Here is an 8,560-nt window from a genome sequence, read left to right as displayed (position 1 = left end):
TGGTAGGTTAAAAAATCAGTGGTATTTTATACTTGGTTTAATTTGTGTTTCTTTGGTTTAGTGGGATTGTGAGCTAGTTTATATTTTTATCAGCCATCTGGATCTCTTCTCTTGTGAATTAACCTTTTGTGTTCTTTGCTCATTTTTCTATTGGAATATTAGCCAGTTACTCATTGACTTGAAAGACAGTAATGTTATAGAATATCTAAAAAGATTTCTTCATAAAAAGTGGCTTTCTATAAATATTTGTTACACTTTATATACCGGGTCTTCTCATTTGTAAAAAAGCAGAACGTTGAAATCACACAGATTGGCAGTCGTGGTCTGGAAGGATGGTAGTGACGCATTCAGTTCCCTTGCTCCAGCTCCACATACATTCTTTGATATTTCCAGTCTGTCCAGTCTTTGGTTTGCCATTTCTTAAGAAGGAATTTGAATTATTCCACTCAGATAATCTCAGGTTGGAGATCTGAGAATTTCCTTAAGCCATTTCATCCTAGAGGCCCAAATTATTTGGCTAAATAATTAATAGAAAACATGTACAAAATTTTTTTTCATGAGAAATTTGCTTCCTTGTACTGATTCAACACATCTTGACCACAGACATTGTTGTTTTTACACATACACACGCAAAAAACATTATACATGGGTCAGGAGTAAGGAGATCTTAGTTCTTTCTGCTCCTGTTTTTTTCTGGCTTGGGGTTTTTCTCTAAAATGGACTTTTGCAAGTCAGTTCACTCTCTGGGCCTTGGTTTTCTCCTCGTGGATTTCCCAGATGAAGGACAGGACATTATGCAATATTTGCGATGTGCTTTTACTGAAAAAGCATTGTTTATCTAAAGTGTAACTAGGCATCCTGTATTCTTATTTGCTAAATCTGGCAGCTTTTTCTCGAAGGCCTATTCCAGATCTGTCAAATTATGACTGAATGCTGGGCATAAAATGTAGTCCAATGTCACAGCACTTTGAAGCCGAGGGAATCTGGGTCCCATACTGCAGGGGATACCATCGTCCAATGGAGACTGTTCCAGGGATGATAGTAAAGGAAATGCTGATGAAGCCTGGAGAGTCCAGGGATCCGTTTGGACAGTTAGGGGACTAGAAGTAGAGTTTGGAGGTAGGTAAGACGTGCAAGTGGAGTCAGAAAGACAATATGAAAGAGACCGCAGTACTGGCGTTAATGACAGATGGTGAGTTCTAGGAGATGGAAGTTTGATTCCTTACTCTTCTCTTTGGACAGTCTGACAAATACATTTCTGCTGGACTGTTTGCTCTGAGTACTTAGCAGTGACTTGCTGAACACGTTTTGAAAAGGACTCTTAGTTTATGACCAGGCTCAGTTGAAAGAAATACTGTGATTGGAAAGCAGGGCTTCCATGGTCATGTAGTTCCCCATTCAGCATAGGTAAACTATTAGAATTTCAATGATTTTCAACAACAATTCAGTTCCTGAGTTTGAAAAGTAGTTGCATCTCACAAGTATTTTTTTGTTGATGTCTTTTAATAACTTCCACATTTAATTCAGAAAATATTTATTCTATACAAAGAATGGTCTAGTTTTGTGCTTGCCACAGAGAAAGACCAAAGAAATAGAATATAGTCGTTTCGCAGGGATGTTTATAATTTTATCATGGTAACAGGATATATACTTATGAAAAATAAGTCAAAACTATGGTCAAAAGACAGGGAGATAGAGGAGATCAGAGTAGAGGCCCAAGTGGACTAGAAGGAAATAGGAAAAGCTTCCAAAAGAAAGTGGGCCTTGATGGTGAGTGAGATTTGGACAGGCCACGAGAAATAAGAAAATGGTCAAGATTGGAACGATATTTGGGAGATGAGATGACTATGACAGGAGGGCCCCAGCCAGGATTCTTCCTTGATGGAAAGAGCACTGATGAGGAGGCCTGGGGCACCAGGCAGTTCCAATATCCCAGATGGCTCTCTGGAAAGGGTTGAAGTTTAGAGACATTTCAAGTCCTGCCATTTTTAAAACTCTTACATGAAAATTTCAAATATGTAGCAAAGTTGAAAGACTGGTACAATGAATACCCATACACTCATCACCCAACTTTGATCATTGCTAACATTTTTTTGAACCATTTGAAAATTAGTTGTAGACATCATGACACTTAAACCTTACATTCATCAGTGTGCACCTCCCAAAAGTATCCAAATAAGGATCTTCCTCTACATTACCATGGTACCATTACCATACCTAAGAACATTAACAATTCCCTAATACCATCTAGCATTCTTGGTCTTCTAACATTAAGAAGACCAAGTGGTAGTCTTGTAGAATTTCTACATCTGGATTTTTAAATTATTATAACTGTTTTCTCTTAATGCTGTTCAACGTGTTCCTGTATCCCCTTTACTTCCTATAAACCTAGCAGGATCTCACATTCCAGTTTGCCTAGGAATGTCCTCTCTGTTTACACCTGCAGTCCTGCTATAATTGTTGGTTGAGTCTTCTTTCACTCCCAGAGATGCCCTACTTTGGATGATTCATTATATGTTCACTCTGTATAAGCTGGAAGCTAGATTTAAAAGTTGATTAAATTGAGATATTTCATAGGTGAGATGTACTTCATTTTGCATCAGGAAGCAATATGGATAATGCTGAATTTGATCACATGAGTACCAGTCAGCTGTCAACTCTGTAAAGGTCAGCTTTGCAATCAGCCAGCAGCCTCAGGCATGGGACTTTGATACCTTGTGATGTCATAAGGATATGATGCTCCCCAACATTTTACCTACTGGTTTTAGAATTAATTGATGATCCTTGCCTAAATAAATTCTTCATTTGGGGTTGCAAAATGGTAGTTTTCTAATTCTATCATTCATTCTACATGTATTAGCTAGCATTCTGTGAAAATTGAGGATTTTTAATTTCTCCCAAAAACATCAGGAAAATTGCTTTATTCTTCTTTAATTTCCAGCTGATTTAATTTTTTACATTTTCAATTAAAAAGCTGACGGAATAGTTACCTTCAGTGTTGGCAAATGACTTTGTTTTTTGGTTATGTTTTTATGGACTGGTGGATTTTTATTTTTTCCATGTTTTAAAATAAATTACAGTCATTTTTTATAAATGCTCAAATTGTCCCAAAATTGTCTACTTGACCCTCTTTCAAGGATCGGCTCCTATGATGTGCCTCTTTCAAAGATCTGCACCATATTAGCTGGGCATGGTGGTGCGTGCCTGTGGTCCCAGCTACTCAGGTGCTGAGGTGGGAGGATTGCTTGAGCCCAGGAGATTGAGACTGAGGCTGCAGTGAGTCATGATGGCGCCACTGCACTCCAACCAGAGTGACAAGTGAGAACTTGTCTTAAAAAAAAATCCAGGGAATCTATCTAATTCCTATCACTTCTCCACTATTTCCAGCTCCTTTTCCCTCCCATGGGTGACTACTTTTATGGCACAAGGTAGTCCAGGTTCACCTTCTATTTTCCCTGAAATCAACCCTTTCTTCAATGAGAACCTGGTTCCTTTTAGTGGAGAATCCTTTTCTTACTATATTTGTAATTGAACATATTTGATGTATGTAAAATTTGGAACCGTCATTACTTCTATGACTTTTCAGTGTCTAGTGCTAGAAAAATCATAAGTTCAGATTGATATTTTCCATTAAATTTGAAATTACCACATTTTTTCTTTGATTTTATATTTTTACTTTTTTCTCCTATACCAAAAATCTTCATTCCCACTAATTTTTCATACCATATACAAAATTTCACTTCAAACAGCAAAACCCATAGTTTTACTACTAAAAATAAAAATACTGAGTAAAGTTCAAGATTTCTTTGCAGTTATTTTTATTCTTAGAATAAGTTTCACAGAGAATGCTCAGAGGACTGTGCTCAAGAGTCACTTGAAATAATTCTCTCCTCTGTGATATGTTACCATCTAAATTCATTTTTGTCTTTAAGATTTGCCTTTTTTTCTTTGCCTTAATTTTTTTTGTTTGTTTGTTTATGTCAAACGGTTACCTAGTTTAAAAGACAAAACTTAATAAAAAGATAGATCCAGGCAGGGCACGGTGGCTCATGCCTGTAATCACACCTTTGGGAGGCCAAGGCGGGCAGATCACTTGAGCCCAGGAATTTGAGACCAGCCTGGGCAGCATGGTGAGACCCAATCTCTACAAAAATCACAAACTAGTAGCTGGGCATGGTGGTGTCTGCCTGTGGTCCCAGCTACTCGGGCACTGAGGTAGGAAGATTACTTGAACCCAGGAGGTTGAGGCTGCAGTGAGCCTGATGCACTCCAGCCAGAGTGACAAATGAGACTCTGTCTCAAAAAAAAAAAAAAAAGATAGATCCAGAGAATCTATCTAATCCCTATCACGTCCCCACTATTTCCAGCTCCCTTCTGCCTCCCATGAGTGACTACTTTCATTAGCTTCTGATTTACCCTTCCGGTGTTTATTGTTGCAATAACAAGTGCCTGTGTATGTGTGCGCATGAATACACAAAATGTATTCAACCAGTCTCCCATTGCTAGACATTTAGGTGTTTCTGATCTTTTGCTATTGCCAATAAAACTGCAATAAATGTGTGCAGATGTTGCATATGTAGGTGTATCTTCAGGATAGGTTCCTAGAATTGAGGTTGCTTGGGTTATAAGGTAAATTCAAGTAATTTTATTAGGTATTGCTGATGTAGGACAGACAAGCCCAAAATCGGGGCTTAGCTCCAGAGGGTTCTTGGCTTTGTCCAGGAAAGAATTCAAGGGCCAGCAATAGTGTTAAACAGCAACTTGTATTGAAGCGGCAGCCTACAGCAGCAGCAAAAGCACTGCTCCTTGCAGAGCAGGACTACTTATAGATGGTGTGCACAGAGTAGCGGCTGAGAGGCAGAGCTACGCTCATATTTATATCCACTTTTAATTAGATGCAAATTAAGGGGTAGTTTATGCAGAAATTTCTAGGAAAAGGGTGGTAACTTCCAGGTTGTCAGGTCATTGCCAGAGAAAAGGGTGGTAACTTCTGGGTGTTGCCATGGCAATGGTAAACTGACATGGGAGGTGCTTCCAGCCTGACTTGTTTTATACAGTCCTCAATTTGGTCTAGCGTCCAAGCCCCACCTCCTACCTCATTGCCAAATCCCCTCCTAGGGGAGTACAACATTTTGCAAGCAAAGGGTGTCTTTTCCTCACAGCCTTAACAACAGCATCATCAGACTTTTAGATTTTTGCTTATCTGAAATATTTCTTCAGCATGATTATAATAATCTTTCTCTTAATAGGAGTGTGGTTAAGCATACTTTTCATCCATTTAAAGGCCTCCTGCCTTTCATGTTCATGGTTTTGCCCACTTTTTGTCTAGTTGGTTTTTTTTTTTTTTTATCTCAAAGTTTAGGATCTCTACCTATTAAGGAGATATTAGCCTTCGGTTCTGTGATATATGATGCAACTCTTGACTCCCAATTTATCTTTTATCTTTTGATACTGCTTATGGTGTTTTTTGCTATGAAAAAATTTTTATGTTTCTCAGGTTAAATTTATTAAGATTTTCTTTTATTAGTTCTAGATTTTAAATCATAGATAAGGTTATAAGGAAATTTAACTGTGTTTTCTTCAGGTATATTATGGCTTCATGTTTTACATTTAGATTTTTGATCCATTGGGAGTTCACTCTTGCAAGTGATTTGAGGTATGAATCTAAGTTTTGTACTTTTCCCAATGGCTGTGCAATTGTACTGTTTATTGAAAAGCCTATTTTTCCCCATTAGATATGCCACATTCATAATATACTTAATTTGCTTATAATCTTCTATTTATCTACATATTTTCTCATTACTTCCATTGGTCATGCAGCAATACCACGCTATTTTTATTAGAGAGGCTTCATACTGTACTTTAATGTCTAGGAAGGCTAGTCCCTTCCCATTCCTTGATTTTCTTTTTCAAGGGTTTCTTGGCTATTCTTGCTTGTTTATTTTTATAAAGAAACATTAGAACCAAGTTGTCTAGATCTGGCTTGGGAGGAGGGAGAGGATCCTCTTGGTATTTTTATTGGGATCACATTAAATTTACACATTGAATTGGAGATAAGGGAAATCTTTATGATATCTTTATGATGGGATTGGTATCACAAATATATATTGAATTGGAGACAATGGAATATTTAAGAACATAAAATATTTGCTCAAGTCTGCTCTGCTTTTGTTTGGGGACCCTTTGAATCCAGATGGACTGCCTAAGTAGAAAGACTGGGAGACTAGTCAAGCTTCATCAGATAAAAGGTAACAGAAAATGATAATCAACAGCCACAGCATTTGCTACTGAGGACATAGGGCAGATAGAGTGTATTAGTCCATTTTTACACTGCTGAAAAGACATACCTGAGACTGGGAAGAAAAGGAGGTTTAATTTAACTTATAATTCCACATGGCTGGGGAGGTCTCATAACAATGGCAGAGGGTGAAAGGCACTTCTTACATGGCAGCAGCAAGAGAGAATGAGGAAGAAGCCAAAGTGAAAACCCCTGATAAACCCATCAAATCTAGTGAGACTTATTCCCTACCGCAAGAATAGCACGGGAAAGACTAGCTCCCATGATTCAGTTACTTTCCCCTGGGTCTCACCCACAACACATGGGAATTCTGAGAGATATAATTCAAGTTGAGATTTTGGTGGAGACACAAACAAACCATATCATAGACCCTCACCTCTTGGAGGCCATGAGTGTTATCTCAGCTTTCCACATCTCTGATACACCCATTCCTTGGACCGAAAACTGCCTCTCCACCCTTGCCTGCTCTTTGGCTCCATAATGGCCCTGACTGATGGAAATTACCTGGATTCCTGATTTCCTAAGGCCTTGTGTATCTGCTTCTTCACTTCTGGGTGGTGGTTCTGACTAGCGGCTGGGCCATGTGACTGATGAGGAGAAAAGAGTGTTTGATGACCCGTCTGACTAAAGGGATGGTCACCTGCTGGGAATTAGTGAGGAATAAGATGGACCATCAAGGAGACTCAGTCACAGTGAGGCATGAATGACATTGGTACTTGGTTCTAGAAGAAAGGAAATTCCTCTGAGGTCCTTAAGAAGGGTCAGTAGCTGGAGGCATGGGGATGAGATTGGGGGTGGATCTCACTACCGAGAAGTAGCAAGAGGCTGATCAGTGAACCAAGTGGGGGCCTGGGCTATAGTGACAGCAGGGTAAACGTGGAAATATTTCCAAGGAGAATCTTGGCAGATTGGCTCTGAGGACAGAAGGCAAGGGAGGAGGTAAAGATGACACATAGGCCAGGAGTTGTCCATCCCAATATTAGGCTGTTGTAATGTTCTTGCCAATAGAGGCTGGGCTGGATGCAATGAGTAAACGATGTTTTCATCTGAGTCATTCTCCTAATAAAACAGATGCCCACTCCATGCCAATCTGATGTATAGAATGTTGAGTTTACTGAACAGATAAAATAGGGAACCAATTTGTCTCACAGAAATAAAGCCTTGAGCCTAAAAGGGCCTTTGCCCATTTGCTCAAGTCTCAGATGTCTTCTCTTCTTCCTTCTTTCTCCCTTGTCTCCACAAAAAGAAGAACAGAAAAACCACTGCCAGCATCTGCCACGCTTCCTTGTCTGTCTTTGCCTTTCCCTAGTCTCTTCTGCTGTTTTCCTCCACTGGTTTACCCAGGCTCCTTAGCTTCCTCCCAACCTTTTTCCCTCTGGCTCTTCACTGGCACTGGCTGAGAAAACCAGGCATGGGCCTGTCCATCCGCAAGCTCCTGCCACTTTGGCCCGCATGCGTGGGAAAGCTACTGGGTCTGTGATTGCTGCAGGATGCATTCCTGTGCCAACCCTGAGAAAGGGGGCCAGCACAAGAAAGGAAAGGAGGGTGAATGGTTTGGGGGCTAAAGGCCCTAGCTCTGATGTCAAGAAGATGGGTGGCCTTGAGTAAGTTTTGTCACCCTTCTGAGGATCAGACTTCACATCATAAAATGGGAATGACCATAGTACCCTTTGCCCCCATGGAGTTGTTGTGAAGCTGAGCCTCTTGGAAACAGGTTATAGTTCTGCATAGAACCAGACTGCATAGCACCAACATCACACCTTGCCAACTTCCTATGGCAGTTTGCCTAAACTGGCCCTGGCAAGGGAAAAGCCATCAGTGCGTGGGTAGCAGAGAAGATAGTGAACTGTGCCTGACTTTCCAGTCCCAGTGAGGACTTGGACTCCCTCCAAGGCACTGTAAACTGCCACAGCCACTGAGCACTTCTTTGGGAAGCAGTCTAGTAAAGAGAATTCAAGACTTCTCTTCTAAAAGCTCTGAGAATGTTTCCACTGCCACTAACCAGTTTCTGTGCACATTGGCAATGTCCAGATTCCAAGTCAGATGGAGCCCCAGCCCCTTTGAATCCCTTGCTCTAGAGGTAAGAAGTTGAGGTGAGGGAGACTAAAAGACTTGCCCAAGGTCATGGTTAAGTTGGTGCCTGATGCCAGAGCAGGCCTGTCTGCTGAATCACAGAAAATCTCTCTTGCAGTGGCAGAGTCTATGATTAGTAGCTTAGACTATGGAAACAGACTGGGGTTTGAATCCCAGCTTTTCCATTGA

Source organism: Pan troglodytes, chromosome 8, assembly GCF_028858775.2.
Source record: "Pan troglodytes isolate AG18354 chromosome 8, NHGRI_mPanTro3-v2.0_pri, whole genome shotgun sequence".
NCBI lineage: Eukaryota > Metazoa > Chordata > Mammalia > Primates > Hominidae > Pan > Pan troglodytes.
This window is presented reverse-complemented; position numbering follows the sequence as displayed.